At 41.5% G+C, this 18,106-nt stretch overlaps 1 protein-coding gene across 6 annotated transcripts in view; it reads left to right on the top strand.

The window, feature by feature from the left end:
* Positions 1–18,106, top strand: part of ZMIZ1 (zinc finger MIZ-type containing 1) — a 337,858-nt gene that overhangs the window by 239,504 nt on the left and 80,248 nt on the right. The window contains exon 1 of one of the 6 annotated variants that reach the window (XM_066554174.1): positions 6,765–6,886. The exons of 4 other annotated variants lie outside the window; for them this stretch is intronic. The gene's annotated coding sequence lies outside the window, so the exon portion shown is untranslated. Of the gene's footprint in view, positions 1–6,764; positions 6,887–7,280; positions 7,472–18,106 lie in introns of those variants that run through there. One more of the 6 variants, XM_066554175.1, reaches the window with a different exon arrangement.

Genomic DNA, 18,106 nt, shown 5'->3' on the forward strand with positions numbered 1-18,106 from the left:
CAAAGCTAGAAGCATGAGCTGGCCTCCAAATGATGAATGTCTTTGTATTCCAGAATGGAAGCTTTCCAAGACAGTGATGCATAGCCACCAATTTGTAACTTTTCTTTTAATTTGTAACTTTGGACTCTTATCTGTTTGATTATTATGTAACCCCTCATATGTTTGATATGGCAGCATGAAATATCTGAATGCACTTTCAGTGGTTTTCTACACTCCACAATTGATTTGAAGAAAGTGACATTTGGTGGTGTTGTCATAGAGTTTTTAAAAATAAATAAATAAAAATAAAAAAGCACTGCATCTTAACTTTCTCATTTTAATGCTCTCACAGTTCACTCACAGCACAGAGAAAAAGTTCTGTCATGAACTTTCCTGTGTATAGAATGTAAATTGTGAGGGTAATGAAGGACATATCTTCTCTTTACATCTTTTCTTACTGTATTTTTGTCCCACTCGGGATGTTTGTATCACATTCCTTCTCACAACTGATAACTTCCATATATTAGTGGATTGGTTTTAAGAAGTAATAATAAAAAGGATATAAGCAAATAGCCTAGATTTTCTCTCAAACTCATTTTTGGAGTAGAGGCAGCTGGGTGAAATGGGACCAAGAGGAGTCCCCATGTGGAGGGGAGGACAGCTCCAAGGAGCCAGAAAAGCAGAGCAGCAGCTCCTCACACTGCTGTGATTGGGCTGGGGTATGAAGTGTCAACTGCATATAAAGGCTTAGAAGGAAAAGATAAAGGAAAATCATTACTGGGATTGACTTCACGGAAGGCTTGTTCTTTTGAAATCTTAATGAAGAATATTCATACAATTTATATTTCTGGAAAATAATTGTGAAGAGTCAAGACAGTTCAGTCTGGATTTACAATGCCAAGAAGTGTTCAGGTACCCTAGCAGAGCTTCCACTTCCCAAGCTTCTGTTTCATTTACTCTTTTGCATCCCATTACTTCTATATTGCCTCACAAGCTGCTGTTCTAATAGTTTTCCATCTTCTTTCAGTGAGACCTGATTAAGTTACTGTCTTCAGAGCTGCCTTCTTATTCCCTTGAACAATTAATCAGGGAGAGAGAAAGCTTAGCTCTAATTAACCCACAGCTTGCCAGAGGTGGGGCTTCTGCTATATGCTCAGTAAAACCAAATATTTTCAGGGAGAATAGATTCTTAACCATCTTGAAAAGCAGCAGAAAAAATGCCTTATTGAAGTGCATATTAAAACTTTCTTAGAGAGGTAGTAGTCCTCATTACACTTGAGAGTCTTGCTTTATTATAACAAAGTTTTTAGTACTTTGCAGAACATATGAATGCTGAAAGACTTGTTTGAAATCTGAAGAATGGTTCATCAGATATTCCCCCAAAGTGGTGTAAGGCTAAAAATGTCTAAACTACATGAGGACAATCAAGCAGTTTGCAAGATGTGGTATGGAAATATTTTATCAAAACCTAGTGAAAAATCAGGATGTTTTAGAAATCCACTTGATCATGCTGAAAAAATGCATGTTGAATGGAAAGGGCTTCAGTTAATTTTGATTTCCTTCTGATTTGCTAGAGATGTCATGAGCTCCAGCCCAGGTATCAAGAGGCACTGAAAGCCATTTGTGCCATGCTCCAGTTTACCAAGGAATTCCACTAGAAGCATCCAAAAGTTAGAAAAACAATAAAGCTCCCATGTCATGAAAAGCAGATCTTAAAACATACATTGGCATTTGTAGCAAAATAGACACATTAAAATAAGGGCAGAGCATGACAGGTGGGGTGTGTTGTATCTGTCTTTAAAATTGCCTGATGAACAAGTTGGGTTGTGAGGGGGCAGCTGCAGTGGCTCTGCTGTGTGTGAAATAGAGCTGGGGACAACTCTGAGTTGATGCCATCACTACAGTGACACTTTAGGTCTGTAAAGCCTCTTTTCTGACTGCCACACTGCATTACAGATGTGATTTTTCCTTCATGTGCTTTGTTCTTGATTTCTGCGTGCTTTGGTTACCTTCCCTTTGCAGTTTTCCATACCAGTATAGCTGGGAAGAGAACCAAAGGTACAAACATAATGAATGGCTTCTCTGTGAATTTCTGAGGGGTTTTCTGCATTGTAATTTTATAGAGCATCTTGTTTTCTGCACATGGTAAAGACATTAAAAGAAAGAGTGAAGGAAATAGAGATTAGAAAATAGCAACATTATTAGATAGATAGACTTAAGGTAGATCTCCCTTTCCAAATATTTTGGCAATTGACAGAGGTGTTCATTGGAGTGCCTAAAAGTCTATCCTGAGTCTTTGCAGAGGCTTGAAGGAGTATTGTTTTGTAATGGGGTAACAAGAACGTGAGCATGTCCAGGGTCTTGAAAGTTAATAGGGCATAAGGGCTTTCAGAAGATTTTGCGTGTTTTGGTCCAATTGCTGTGTGCATCCAAACAGCATTTGGTGTTTCCAGGTTCAGATCAGAGTTAACTAAATGTTAACTAAAACTTATAGTTACCAAGGGCTCCAAGTAAACAGTGGTCATGGGCAGCAAGGAAAAAAAGCAGATGCTGTGTTACTACCTTTTGTAACTTCCCTACCTTTGTTTTATAAATCCTAATGCAGAAGGTGGCCAAAGGGTATATACCTTACTCATAGAATTCTTTGCAGTGTAGTAATCTTACTTAAACAGGATAGGACTCAATCATGTGAAATGGTCTTTTCTTACTGTGCTTTTAAATACTGGGTTTTCCTTCCACACCTCTTTTTGGAAGGAGTTTATTTGATTATGTAAAAATGGGTTATGCATGAAAGACACTTGATGCAGAGTCAAAGGATTTTAATTTTTGGTTTTTCAAGTACATGGTTGTTTTTTTACTCGGATGCAGCCCTTAGATTTATAACAGATTCAGCTGATTCAACCTACTGTGAAACATCAGGAAAAATCGACAAGGCCACTGATCCATGTATTCTGTGTATTTCAACTATGTAATTGTAAGCCTTCTAAAGAGTTTTTTGAATCCCTTAAATCAATAGTAAAATATATACATATCCAGGGAACTACTTCTTGGGCAAATAACCTGCTCTAGATAAATATTGTAAGGAACTACCCTGCTGTGTTCAGCACTGCAGCAAAACTCAGATGAATAAAGATTGGCCCCTGAGATAAACCTTTAAATCTTTGGTCATAGAAAATTTGCATTGCTAAAGGATTATATTATGACTCAGTGGGCAATAACTGCTATTACAGCTACTTGAAGAGATTTTCTTTACCCATTTATGCTTTCTTTCCCTGCTCTTCTCTCAGCATACCTCTCACAATGCTGTTACAGTAGAACATGATGCTGTCTCTTCTGTAGTCTTCTTGATACTGAAGTATCCAAATGGGTGATTTTCTCACCACCCCTCGCAGTCTCTCCTTCTTTTGCTGTTGGTGGTCTGCATTTTTATTACAGGTGTTGATCTGTTTGATTAAGTTTTTGCAATATTACTGAAGAGGGGCAAGGCAGGAGAGAAGTGAGAATTATGCCCAAAGGCTACCTCACTTGAAGCAGTTGAAGATAAGCATCATGCTGTTTGTGTTGAGCAATCAAAGGCACCTGAACATATGAATGTGTTCACATCATTACCTTGTTCACCATAAAAAATTGGTGTTCCAGGGGCATGTCTGCAACTTAAGGACGGGCTTCTGACTTGTTAAAAATACACTCTTCAGAGAAGTGTCTTTGCATGGAGAGCAAAGAGCAGTACCATAAGAACATGGTTTGCTTCTGTGCCACACAGTGACTGACAGGATTGATATTTGGGAAGTTTGTTGGTGATACTGTTGTGCATTGACAGCGCATGCTGAACAGACAAATGTTGCCTCCTACTTTGAGATAAACAGGACTTCTCTGAAAATCTTCTAACTCTTCCCCTTAATCAGCTAGAGGTGGTCCAAGTAAGGGTCTCCTCTTTCCCCCTGTAGAACTCAAATCCCTGTCTCCCCTCCCTTGTGGGGCTGAGCTGGGACAACAGCCAGCAGCAGGCACCCCCAGACACTGAGATCCCTGGGGCCTCAACAGAGCCAAAGCACAGCCAAGAGCCTGCTCTCCCACCCCTGCATATAAAAAGGTGCTTCCCAGTACAGACCTGCTTCTCCCAGTAGTATGTGTCTTCAGTGAGTTGTGTTAATAGTTATCATTGCCTGAGATAACCTTCCTTGTGATGTAATTTGACATACTGCTGTCAGAGGGGCTTAAACATAGTAATCTTTAAAAATGATTGGGAATTTGCCCTAGAGAAAAAACTGTTATGATTAATTTCTACAAATGATAAACCACTCCTCCTTCAAAATACTGCATGCTATGAAGTGTGATTTAATCCATTTGACTACAGAGCCTGATGCTTCTGACAACTATGACTCAAATGTCATCACAGAAAGTGATATTTCAAGTGGCAGGGTGGGATTAGAAACCTGCTAAAGATTTGTCAAAGGAGAAGTAAGTACATAATTTTTAGATAAGTGATTTGTCTACTCTAAACCACTTCCTCTGAAAGACAGGCAGCTTTAAAAGAGAAACTTACACTGTTGCACTAGAAAGAGCAATTTAATTGCAGAGAGATACTACTTATGATGGTAGGTAGAGAAGAAAACATAGGATACTGGGGAATGTGTTTTCTCTACAGAAAAAATAAAATTGCTTTTCACCCTCAGAAATTAACTTAATTGTGGCTTCTATGGGGAAGGAGCCAGTCTCAGTATCTGGGACCTCGCAACCACCTGATATGTTCTTGTTGCTGTTTTATGTGTTTTTTCAAAACACAACAAAACACCGTGGCTTAGGAATTGTGTGAAAACTCTGTAAATGCAGTAAAACCTGAAACAAGTATGGAAATGTTCATTCGATCAAGAATTCATGTAGCTTTAGAGCAATTATCAATTTCATTCACATCCACCAAGTCTCAACTCCCTGACAGTCCCCTAAAACTTGTGCTTTCTGTACCTATTCTGCCAGTCTAGCTGTATAATTTACACCTCCTTAACAATCTGTCTACTCTGAAAGACAATGAAAAAATTGCATAAGGTTCTGTACTTTTCTTCCATGTGACTGAATCTGAGATTTGACCAACTGCAGTGGAAACTATATTTTGTCCAAGAGTTTGTTCCAGCAGCCCCGTGGGTCCACCTGCATCTATGAGGACCCAGCTGAAGGCTTGCCCAGGCTGTACAGACTCGGGACACTGGCCCAGCACTGAGTCCTGCACCACCTGTAGCAGCTGTGTTGTTGTGAAGTGTTCTGCAGCCACACTTGAGCAGCTCTGAGATTGCAGAAAGTGTGGAGGGTTTGGTTTGCAGTTCTGCTTGGTCTGATGGCCGTGGAGAGAAAGCAATAACCCTGTCTGACAGGCTGACCTTGAGATCCTGCATCAGGAGTGGAAGTTAAGTGAGAGCACACATTACTCTTAGCTGTTTGCAATGGATTCCCTGGGGGGGAAAAAAAAGAACATGAAATCTGACAATGCTTTTTTGTGGAATCATTTTTCAGAGAAGAGCTGCTCTTTGATATCTGTGATAGTTTGCTGCTCCGATCTGTCATGTTGCCAACTCTCTGCTAAGGTGTTTGGGAAGCGCAGTTAAGTGACTGTAAGCATGGCAAGGGAAGCTGGGGCCATTTTTTCACTGAAAGGAATTTTGCTGGAGTGACAGTATTTTTTTCAAGTCCTCCTGTTTCTATTGTTTGTATTTTGTTTGTTTCTCGCTGGAACCTGCCGGCTGCTTCACTGCGAGGGGGCCGGGTGCGCCTTTAAGAGGTGGAGGTGACTTTGTGCAGGTTGTGCGGGGAAGGAAGTGGCTCTGCACCGCGGAGGGTGGCAGGAAAAGGCTGGTGCTCGGCCGGCCACAACTTAAACTGCCAGTTTTCCCTTTGAGAGGCAGCAAAGAATTGTCACATTAGCTTCCTGGGGGTTGATTGTTTGTTACCTTTTGTTTTTCCCCTTCGGCACTGTCAGTTGAAACGCTGACCACCGCGGGCACAGCTGGACGTGTTTAAAACTCTTCCAAGGGCAGCCCCGAGCTGGCAGTGCCGTGGGAGTGGGTGTTGTCTTGGGAGCAGTGTGCGGCCGGCCAAGGTGAAGACCTTAACTCGCAAACACAACCCAAGACACCTGTCCGGGCCGGGCGGTCCCAAAGGTGTCAGCGGCTCCAGTGGCAGCCCCAGCCCCCCGCCTGCCTCAGTTTCCCCTGGCGGCGGAGGGACGGCGCCTGTCGCTCCGCCGGGCGGGAGCGCTGGGGCGCTCTGGGGCCCGCAGCCGGCGCCGCCGCTCCAGCGACCTCCCGGGCCCGGCCCGGCCCGCCGGTACCTCCGGCCCGCCGGTACCTCCTGCCCGGCGCGGGGCGGCGGCCGGTCCGGAAGGAAACTCCGGCCGCGGGGGCCGCCCGCCCCAGGCGCTGCTCCGCCGCCGAGGCTGCCCTGGACGCTAATTAGCATGACTAGTTTGATGGATTTAGTCAACAGCATTCAGCAAACAGGGTAGGGGGGAAGCGAGGGTACGAGATTTCCCAAATCTCAAGACTTTTCGGCCCCGGTGCCCTTAATCGTTTGTTACGCGGGCTCGAACAAGTGTTGCTTCCAATTAATTGATCGAGGGGATTTATTTTAGTGTTTTGACTGGGTGCCAGAGACAGAGGCTTTGTCCTAGCGTTTTAAGCACCACCCCTCCTTGCAAGTTTGAAATGTGAGCTGCCTGGGTGGTTTTTTTTTTTTCCTCCTCTCTTTCTCTCTCTTCCTTCTGGCAAAGTGGCTGTGGCTGTGTGTGTGTGCGTGCGTGTGCGCGTGTGTGCACGAGAATGAGAGAAGGACATACCTCTCTGTGTAATGGGAAAGCGAGACATGGATCACTAGAGACAGAAAAGAGAACCATCAGTATCAGTAACATGCAGCTGAGGTGAGATTTTTCTGAGTGTTTGATTTTCTTAAAGCCCTTTCGGAAGATTTACAGCAGCCTTCTGCCATGCTGTATGCCGAAGACGTACTCCTAAGCAATGTCATAGGGATGCTTACATGTCTATCGCCGTTTTAGGTCTGTTCGCGTACGTGTGAAGTTTTAAAGCTTAACCTGATTCTCTTTATTGTCTCTAGAGGGTTGTAGCTTGAGCACAAATAGCCTGTTGGCAAGTACGGCATGAGCCCATTAGCAAGACTCCATCTGTGATTGGTTTTGCCTGGAAACCGGGAGACAAGCAATGAATAATTGATGCGTGTTGTGCAGTAGCTGGACAGGCAAAGAGGAGAGAGAGAGGGAGAAACAGAGCAGGGTGCCCTCAGAGGGGGAGAGCGAACAAGCTTGAAAATAGCTACTGGCTGCCTTGTGCTGAGATGAAGGCAACCCCGGCTGTCTTTGTTCTGCACTGGCTGCTTTCTGCCTAGAAGTGTTTGCAGACATATGTGGCCTCTCTGCAGCAGCAGAGGCAGGCGCGCAGAGGAGGGGCGGCAGAGGAAGCCGGGCTGGTGAATGGGATGTAACTCGGGGGTAAGTTGGTTCCGGGGGGGCGGCGGCCGTGCGTGCGGGAGCGGGGCCGTGTGCTGGAGCGCGTTCGCCCCGGGAGAGCCTGTGCCCGTGTGTGTCTGTGTGTCTGTCTGTCTGTGTGTGTGTGTGCGGGAGCGGGTGCATTGTGGGAGCGGCGGTGCGGGGCTGGCAGCGATGGCAGCGGGCTCTGCCCTGCCCTGCCCCGCACCCTGCGGCTCGGCCCGCGCCCTGCTGCCCGCATCTGCACTCACACCACCAAAAGGCAACACCGGTTAGCAGTGGCCTTTCCTGCAACTTTAGCTTGTCTGGCACTGTCAGAACGTGACAAGCTGTTCTGCAAACAGCAGTGACAATACTGCTGCCACCATTTCATTTTTACCGTCTTTATAAAGACCTTGCCACGCACAACTCACATCTGTGGTGCTTTCATAGAAGATCTCAAAGTAGTATTAGTATCAATGACAGTCTCGGGTATTCCAGTTGACAAGTTTTTTGCCCCTTATGCTGAGTAGTAACAAGTGTCTTGTTTATTCGTTTCCTGTGTAAAAAACTGAAAAAGGTTACTTAATTAGCATATTATTTAAGGAGTTATCATAAAGTTTCAAACTAGTGGCGCCAGACTGGAATTTGGGACATTAGTTTTATTGTATAGTTTAGTTAGTCGGCTTAATGCAAATAGTATTTAAAAACTCAATAAAATAGCATATATCAATGTGTGCCAAAAACAAAATGCAAAGGATCTATACAGCTTCAGTGTTTGCAATTCAGATGTTGACAGCACGGTCTGTTGGGGGAAGAGAGGTTGCTATTGTAGATAACAGCTCTTTGAATCGGTAAAATCGCTGTGTAAGGTAAAATAGACTTTGCATAAAGTAGCATCAGTGATTCTGGAGCCACTAAAGCCACTGTCAAAACAAGTTGTGACTTGAGTCATACAAACTGTTTGTCCTGAGTTCAGGTGAACCCATTATAAGATCCAGTTAAAAATCCCTTACTATCTGTCATCTTTTGATGAAATAAATGCTCTCTGTAGACATCTCATGGGGTGAACTGGTCAAATTGAACCCACATTTATGACAACTTACCTTGGCTCATAATACTGTAAAAGACAGTGTTCACTCTGCAAATATGTAGATTTTAGAATTAAAAGTTACTGTGGAGACAGTTTCTTTCAAGAAGTCATGTCTTAGGTTAAGCTAACCGGGTCATTAGGCTGGGGTGACCTAGGAAAAGCAATTAGCGTGACACTACTTGGAAATGGAAGTACATAAAACTAAGATCCAGCTAAAATTGCTCTACGTTGCCTAATATTTCCTGTAGTTTTTGTTCAAGTTAGAAGTTTATTACAGATATATTGGTAATAAAGTAATTATCAGCATCTAATCATGCATTAAAGTGGAAGTGCCTCTGAGTTGAGCAGAAGCATGTCTCTCCATGCTGTCACCAATCTGCTTAGCAGAATTTTGTTCCTCTTTTTGCTTAGCATTTAAACTGAGATGGCAGCTAAAGTGCAATAGAACATGGGGAAAAAAGTTTGGGTTTATGTAAATTTATTTCAGTAGAACTCAGCCAGTAATACTCCAGTTTAAGTGAACAGAAGAGTGTTACCAAAGGCTTGGTATCAAATTGATGGTCAAAGTTTGATTTAAAAAACTACTTAACATTGTTAACACCACCCTTACCCCATTCTGGAGGAGCCATCAGAAAATCCCTGGGGAAATACGTCTGCAAGTGCAGTGAAATTTCACTAGTAAAGAAGTTATCTGAATGAGTGAGGTACAGTTTCATGTTAGCAATTGAAAATACTGATCATAAGTGAGATTTGAAATGTAGTCATAAGCCTTTAATCTTGCGTAGATCATAGTAGAATGGGTACAAATGTCAAAGCTGTGCGTGGTCAATGTCTCTGTGATCCTGGCTGACGTGTTGCTGTGTTCATATTTCAGTGAAACACATGCACTTTCTTGGTATTCCTTGTACTGAAAGTAGCATTTAGTCCTGGGACCCTTATGCTGGATGAATGCTCCAGGAACACCCAAGAGAGCTTGTCCATGTGTAGTGGACAGCTTTTGGTTACAAAGCAAAGAAGCAGAGCATGCAAACCAACAATGAGAGAAAAATAGAGGGCACTTAGGCTCTGTGAATAAACAATTTGTTGTTGTAGTAACAGGTGCTGTATTAATTACAGTGAGATAGTTTAGAGAGAATAGTCTGGCAAAACAGGCTTGCTGTTGCCATAAGAGTTAGTACAGCAATTAGTTCAAGAGAGTCTCTGAATCCAATGCCCCAAGCCCCTGCAATTACAAGATGTGTAACTAAGACAAGAGAATAGTGTTTTTCCATGTCACGAGGTAAGCTGAGGACACAGAAGTTCCCACGTTATCCTCAGTTGTCACTGGAACTGTCACTGTGCAAGGCTGCTTTCTCATGACTATTACATCAGCAAAAGGGATATTGCTGATCAACAGTGACCAAAAATCATTAGAGTGAAGCCATCAGGAAACTGTCGCTCTGTGGGATGGCACAACCGTAACTTTTTTTTCTCCTAACAAAAGAATACACTGTAGGTTATATTTAAAAGTATCAAAAGAGCTAACCAGGGAAGGAGCTAACAAGCAGAAAATAAATAACCCCAACACTTCATCTTGTGATACATTGTTAAAATTATGGTTCAGAGATCTCAGTGAAGGCACTCTCTGGTTTGGTTCCTCTCAGTTGGAGAACGGAGTGCCACAGGAAATACCTTCCTCTGAGGCAGATCTGCCTAGGGGAACTTCTGTTTTCTCTAGGGTGGAACAGCAGAAGAAGCTGCTCCTAGCAGACTGCCATGAAACTGCTTGTAATCAGCTGGACAGCAAGGTTTTTGCTCAAGGAAAAAAAAAAGAGGTGGGGAAAAGTTGCTTCCTCCCAGTGCTGCTCAGCTATTGCTGCATTGTTGTTCAGTGCAAGCAGAGCTGGGTGATCTAATTGAAGACTCAGAAGCCTTGCTGGGCATGTGGAGAGCTGTGCAGGCTGAACAGATGGTTCACTACTTCTGGTAGCCTGCAAGACACAGCAGAGACATATCCAGAGGGCTTAAAAAAAAAAAAAAAAATCATGTAACAAATGACCCCACTGTGTGTCCCCTAAATTTCTTAGTTTGTTTTCCTTGTACTGCCTTTCCAGAGGAAACCAGAAAGTTCTGTGAAATAAACCAGTAGACATGACATCTGTTTCACTGTAGTATGGTGTTACTGGCTGTTTCTTTGAAGTAAGCAAAACAAAAAGTAAATTAATTAGCAATAACTAAAAGTTAACACACTGAAAAGAATATATTAAGTTAATATCATTTGGCTCTTCTAACAGCAGGATAGGAACCAAAATTCCACGGGGTATACCTTCTAAAATGCTGAAGCAAAACAATGTCAAAGCTGTGTGTGGTCAATGTTTTGGTATATAAAACAGTTGTTTTGGAAGTAACTAAAAACAATTTCAAGTTACTGAGCAAAACCTTTTAAACCAGCATGTAAAATGTTGAGCTAGCCTTCAAATGAAATGGCTGTTTCACTAATTGTGAGAGGTAGACCAATGTGCAGTAAAGCAAAGCAGTAATAGCTTTCAAGGCATGGGGAAGAGTGTGTATCCATTCATCATCAGGGAGAAAGCAGCCAGCCAGTCTGGCTTTCACTGACAATCCGGGAAGGAAACAAGAGAAACCCAGAAAGATCGCAGACAGTTTTTTTATTTCTATTTTTAATTAAAGAATTTACTTGAAGAATTTTCTCCTTAAAATCAAGACAAAGTATAGTTGTAAAGAAAAATGAGTGACGTCAGGACAGTAATTACTTCAGTAGTGTAGAAGGCTGCCAGTCAGCCTACCTCTAATAAATACTATGCATTTCTTTAGTTCTTGACCTAGATCATTCTTAAATATTCTCTGGAATGTTTGTGTGTTACTAATCCTGAGTCTTAGGTTGTTTGGGATCGTTCTATTGACAGTAATCCAGTGCAACCAATGACAGTTTTAACTATTTCATTAAAAAAAAAAGTTAATTTTGTTCTCAATTGTCTTTATTAGTACCAGTAAAATGTTCTGACAGCCAGCTAAGCTCCTGATTCTTGTTTTTTATTGTAACTAAAGTACAGCTCTCAACATTTTGATGAGTAACCCTCAGTGTTTGTTTATAAACTTCTAATCATCAAACTGAATTTTGTTGTTAGTAGTTTGGGGTTTTTATACCTCCTCAGTGTCCCTTGCATCTATTAAATTAAGTTTCAGGGGGTAGGCAAGCTGGACTCTCTGTTGAGATCCTGGAAGCAGACAAAATCCCACAATTGTTGGTGAATGCAAGCTTGTTAGAATGCTGTTTGGATATAGTGTTACAGTACCTAGAGAGGTTCATTCTTTCACAATCTTATCATTAAAACTATCTGTACTGGATTTTCAAAATCATTCTGACCTAACTTAGTTACAAATAAAGTGAGTAAAACTTCAGTAGAAGGAGAACTAGGACAGATGGGAAGAACTGGGATTCTCACAAAAAGCACTCCTTTACTTATTCTTGACTATCTTTTTGTGGTCAGCCTTAGAAGGTAACAGGGAGAAGTAACAGGAGTTTGTCACAGGACTCACTTCAGTTCTCAGTTAGCTATGGTAACCAGTTTTACTGACCTGCTGTTGCTTTTGTGATTTAAAATATTTAACATTTACTAACAACCTTATTTCTGCATTAATATGTAGTAGGAAAAGAAAAAAATACTGGGAAGGGGGTGTTGTGCCACTTAGTGCCACTTACTTATCCGTATAGCAGGCCAGACTTGAAAGAAGGGTGTTAACAGTACTTTTACTGTCTTATCTACTGACACTATCCAACTGTTTTAGAAAGTTAAGGTTTTCAAGCATCAGCCTAACAGCATGGCTTTCAGAGGAGCCTGTCATGATTTACTTATTCATACAGATTGCAGTGGCTTATGTAGTCTTGATCCTGCTTGATCTGCCAGCAGTATTTGCTCCTATTGATCACAGGCTGTTATTTGACTGCCTTGAGCAGCTTGTAGGTCTCTCTGGTTCTGTTAGCAGGGTCTGCTACGGGTACTTCTCAGCCTTCTCATTTTGCTGCTGTCAGTGGTTTTAACTCCAGATTTCCTGCTCAGACAGATACTCTGCAGAATTGTGTCATGCTGCTTGTGTTTTTCAGGAAGTTTGGGAGCACCTTAGTGAACTATGGTGCTGAACAGGGGTTCTGTCTTGATTTGGCTGTTAGCTCAGGTTTGTAATGTGTGTTTGGCAATGTGCCTGGCTGTCGTGTGAAGTTATAAGTGTGTAAAAACTCCTTCTGTGCTAGGTGTAATAAAATACCATATTTTTGGAGATAACTAGCAGTTCTTCATGTTCCTATACACCTTTGCATTCCTACTGTTTTTCCAGCAACAGGGCAATTGAGAGGTTAGTCTGGAAGAAACTTAGAAACCAGTTGTCTTGCACATAGATGAGTATTATTAAATTGTCCTGTTTCAGTCCACTTTCCAAATGGTTATATATGTTTTCTAACTATTCCTTGGGGTGGAAGTACTGTAGTTCCTTAATGGGCTGATTTACCTGGAAGGTCCTTGAAGTAATTTGTGTCTGTCAAGACATACACTTGATTAGAGCAAAGTTGCACTAGACTCAGGTTAGAAACAAATGTTCATGTCAGTTTATATATGGTCTTTGTCCTTTAGTAATGGAAGATTTTTTTTTTTTTTTTTACTTAATGACTTTACGACTTGTAAATATGCTCTTAAGATTTTTGCAAAATGGAAGCGTAGATAGTCCTTGTGTGTTTTGTGTTTCTGGCTTTAGTACAAGACTGACCTTCTTTAGAACATGCAGTTAAGTGCCTGACTGTTACTGTTTGTGACACCTTGTATCATTTTGATAGAAACACAGCCCCACAGATGGTCTTTGAGCAGACAGAACAGTTATTTGCAGACTGGCTTTTTCAAGAAGTACTTGAGATGGAAAATTATGAGGACCAAGTGATTTTTACTTGCAAGGAACACATCTGTAATGTGTGATGACCCACTCTTTTTATCATGTTTCTGTCTTTGTAGACACATCTAGTAAAACTAGGATGTTGGCTATCTGACTTGCCTGACATGCAGCAAACTTCCTCTTTGTCTCTACATCTACAAAAAAATAGCAGGGATATGAATTCTCTCACAGAGAGCGTTTGGGGCTTTGGAGAGTTGATCATTAGTGTGCAATACCCCATAATCTTGGATTTTGTATTTTGTGATAAGCAGAACAGAGGATACAGTTTATAATATTTGCTAAGTTAAGTGTAGGTTATAGGAGATCAAAAAATGGAAGTTTTAAAATCCCATCTTAAGTACTGACTTTAAATGGCTTCAAGTGTACTTGAAGCACTCATGAATCATGTTGCAAAGGCAAAAATGTCCTTCTTGTTAAATGACTGTAATCTAAAATGTTATAGAGAGCTAAATGATTTATTGATGTCTATTTCTGAGGCGTTTACCTGCACCTGTAGCCAGCCCATTCCATTTATTTTGGCTTGCTGACAAATTAGCAAGCTATTTGTATGTCAGATTTGGTCAGTAGTTAGCTCCCACCCCCTTACATTTTGAACTGCTTCTAATGTAATTGTTTGTGGTATTGGCAATTTATTATCCAGATAGATGTCATTCAGGGGAGCTCTTTTGCATAGAGAAGAGAAAAAGCAGAAGATCTATTTGTGTATATTCTCATAGTGCCTTGTAGAAAGCCAGTATGCAGGAGAGAGCAGTTTCCAAGCTCTTCCATGCACACAGGCAATGATCTATGCATTACCTTTCTTTCCGCTGGTTTGGAATGTCAAATATTAGGTTTCATATTTAGTGGCTGAAATAAGATTAAGTCTGTGATTATTATGGCCATTGTTGCTGTATCTAGCCACCCCTCAAGAGTGAGCAATTCAAATTACATATTGGAGCTTTAACTGCATGTGTAAGTTGCATAAATACTCTCAGGGGGAGTTGAAGCAAGCGTTGCCACCTGCAGTGGTTACGTTGCAGTGCTTGAGTAAGTTTTGTGGGATATTGAAGGCAAAATTACTGTTTCTTGCTAAATTGTTTAAACTGCTGGCTTAGATCTTCATCACAGCAAGAATCTGAGTGCTGCTTTTCCAAGTCAGAGTGCTCCAGTGTTGCACAGAGGCAATTGCAGGTTGCCTGACCTGGGCTGCCAGGATGCCTCCAGCCCTGCTGCTCCAGCTGCAGCTGCTCACTGTATTTGCCAGATGAAGAGGACTAGTGAAATCTATTGTGTGGATATGTTTTCTTCAGCTTAAATAATCTGATCTTGCACTCTGAGTTTTAAGTAAGATAGGAAATTTGGGCTTTGACACAGCCAAAAACACTTTCATGTCACAGGAGCATGGTCTGGGCTGGTCATCCTGGCCAGCTGATTCTGCTGGGCTTCCCTGGGACTGCAGGTGGGGACAAGACTCTGCCATTGTTTTCTCCTCTCAAACAGCTCCATAGTTACATTGCTGGCACTGTGCAGCATGAAATGTTTTATGATCTTACAGCCTACTTAAACTTTGATGTTTTCTGTCAGCATCTATTATGACCTGGTGGCCTATGGTTAGTAAAATGTGCCCTTGCAGGCTGCCAGATACTGTAATGGAATTAAGCCTTTAAAATTATCAGAGCTGTCATAGGGGCTTACAATCCTGTGAGAGCTTTAAGTGGTTTCTTACCTTTGCTTCAACACACATTTGACCTGGTTGAAGTGGCTTTACTTGCTTGTTTTGTTTTTACTTCCTCTTAATATTTCTAAAACTGGGGGAGAGCAAGGGGAGGAAAAAAATTCATTTCCTTGGCATCTTTATGAGGAGTTTCTGCAGTTCTGTCCAGATACCTTTTTGGTTTTTTGCTTTTTTTTTTTTTCACTCTCTTGCACTTGTAGATTGAAGTCTGGAGATATTTCTGTGGGAACTTGTTCCTTTGAGTAAGGGCACAAGGATGCTTCATTATATGTGCCTTAGTCAGCCAATGTGCACTGAGGGCTGGCACAAGGCAGGAGGGAATGTCAGGCTTGCTTTGAGGGAGGCTGGACTCAACCAAGTGCTCACAGAAGGTGCTGAACCAACACCTCTGGAAATGAATGTGCTCTGCAGAGTGAGTGCAGGAAGGACAGTAACACTGCAGTTACTCTTAGTTACCACCTTTGTGCTTTAATCTGAACAAAGGAGAGTATGAGATTTTGAGGTGGTTTACCTTTTGCTAGTTAGTTTTCAGTTACCTGTGAAATGCTGAAAGTAATTTTTTAGCATTTTAATGGTGTCCCTGTGATCATTAACACCAAAAGTTAATTAGCAGAGAGATACTACATGTATCATATCCAACAGAAATTGAAATACACCATAGAGAGGCAGTTTGACCATGTTGCATGCAGCCTGTAGCCAAGTCTGGCAGGCCACCTTCTCTGAGCCTGATCCCTGAGCCTCATTTCATAGTAGTTTCTTTTATTTGTGAAGTGGTTGTATGTGAGCCATTTCTATAAGTTACTGACATTTTAAACACTGTTTTGTTTTTGAAGAATGATACAACTTTGGCTTCTGAAGTAGTGCCATGCAGACTCAGTTTCTTACCACCAGCAGGGTGATTCAAGGTGATGAAAGAGAATAAAGCTAATAAAATGCTATTCCAAAATAAAGCAAATAAAATGCTGTCTTGTTTGAGACTTATCAGATGAGTGATAGAGGGGAACACACAGCAGCTGTTTCTTTTGCAGGAAAAGCCCTTATATTACAGCAGTTCTGGGGTTTTTTTATGTTTTTACTCTTCCCATACAGCATAATCAAGCAAGGTAAAAAAAAATGTGGTTTCTGCTGCTAAACTGCATGCAGGTGTTAGCCCCATAAATAAAATTAATTTAAAAAAAAATACATTAGGTTTTCTGAGGTGACTTTAATTGGGATAGATGCTGGAATAAATTGGCCTCTTGGGTAAGGAGGACAAATAGACAAATACCCATCCCCCCAAAAAGTAACTCCTGTTACAGTTTTTAGAGCAATTGCATCAATACTAAATCCTGAGTTGGAATGCTCTGAAATCCTGACCTTCCTACAGCTGTATTTCTCTTTTTTCTTTGTTTTTGGTACACAAATTTCAAGAACCTCCCAGGACACTCACTACTAAGCAGAAGAAATGGAGATGTAGGAATGAAAGCTGTCATCAGGCAGCCCTGGTGAGTGTCATGAGATGGGCTGTCTCTTCTGATCCAGGAGATGGAGTATATTGATGGCTAATATTTTTACTTCATGACAGTCTGGTGAATGATCTCATCAGTTGTTGCTAGCAGATGCAAAAAAGATGCACCTGTGGTAGCAAGACAGGAATTTTTTCTGTGCTTCTCTTGGGACATGAGTGTCAGGCATGAATGACTTTTCTTTCTGAGTGTAATAGTCCACAGCATTTTGGAAAGGTACAGAGTAGATTACAATTGTTTTTTAGTGGAGGGAGGGGAGAAGGACCCGTCTCAGACAGCAAATGCCTCTTCATGAAAATTTGGGATTCTTTCTGTCTCCTGGGAAATTGATGCTTTAAGGGTTGTCTAGCTGTTCTGAGAGGAAGTACCTGAACTGTTGCTATTTCTGCTGTCATGGCAAAGGTGTGATAATGGTGTGAAAAAAAATGAGGAACAATGAATGTCTTCTTTCAGTACTTACTGTGGTTTATTTAGCTGGATTGCAAAGACATCATGACTATTTTTAAATAATTTTTTAGCAAACAACAAGGAAAACAGCTTGTGCAGTCAGACAAGCAGCTTTCCACAGTGGCCAGATTCACCAGTCCTGATTCTCTGCTGTGTTCTTCTCAGTGTCAAGTGAAGCAAAGCTGATGCAGTGAAAAATGGGAGCTCTGTCCCATTTTTAGGGTTACTTAACCCTCAGTGTTGATTCCCAGTTGCAATGGTTTCTGTTACTGGTTTCTTTACTTTGGGCATCCTACTTCTCAATTGTACGTCTCCTGTAGTCAGAGCACCTGTGCCTGTGAACACTCACACTTTGGCCAAGTCATCCAAAAGAATGGGTGACAGACACTTCACTTGAAATAGACATTTGTCTTTCCAGCCATCTCATCAGTTTCAAGGATGTACAAATTGCACAAAGCATCAGGGAGACTAAAATGAAGGAATTTATTTTAATGAAGTAGAGGCTGATAAAACAATACTGCATGAGAATTCAACATTTCTTATTTCAGTGGAGTCTTAAGTAGTAGCCTGAGTATTCCCTCTGCAGCTCAGTTCTGCCTGCTTTCTGCTCTGTGTTTACATAATGGCACTTTCCTCTAACATTTTGCTTCTGTGCCTGTGTTTGTGCAGTACTTTGACTGTCAAAATGTCTGACTGCAGTATGGAAGTTAATGTCTTAGTGTGAAAGTAATATTTATTATTCATTGTCTCTGCACTGAAATGTCTCTGAATTTGTTGATCTTCACAAAGCATGTCAAACAGCTGATAATTTTTCAGAAATTTCACCCTAAGTAGTGCTTGTAACCTTTAAACTGAAGGGTGATTGTGGCTCTCAATTTTCTGTCAATGGAACCACCGTGAACCAGCCTTCTAAATAATGCTATTTCAAGCTATTGTACAGTTTCACTCGTAGAATTTGG

This window comes from Molothrus aeneus, chromosome 8 (assembly GCF_037042795.1).
Source record: "Molothrus aeneus isolate 106 chromosome 8, BPBGC_Maene_1.0, whole genome shotgun sequence".
Taxonomy (NCBI): Eukaryota; Metazoa; Chordata; class Aves; order Passeriformes; family Icteridae; genus Molothrus; species Molothrus aeneus.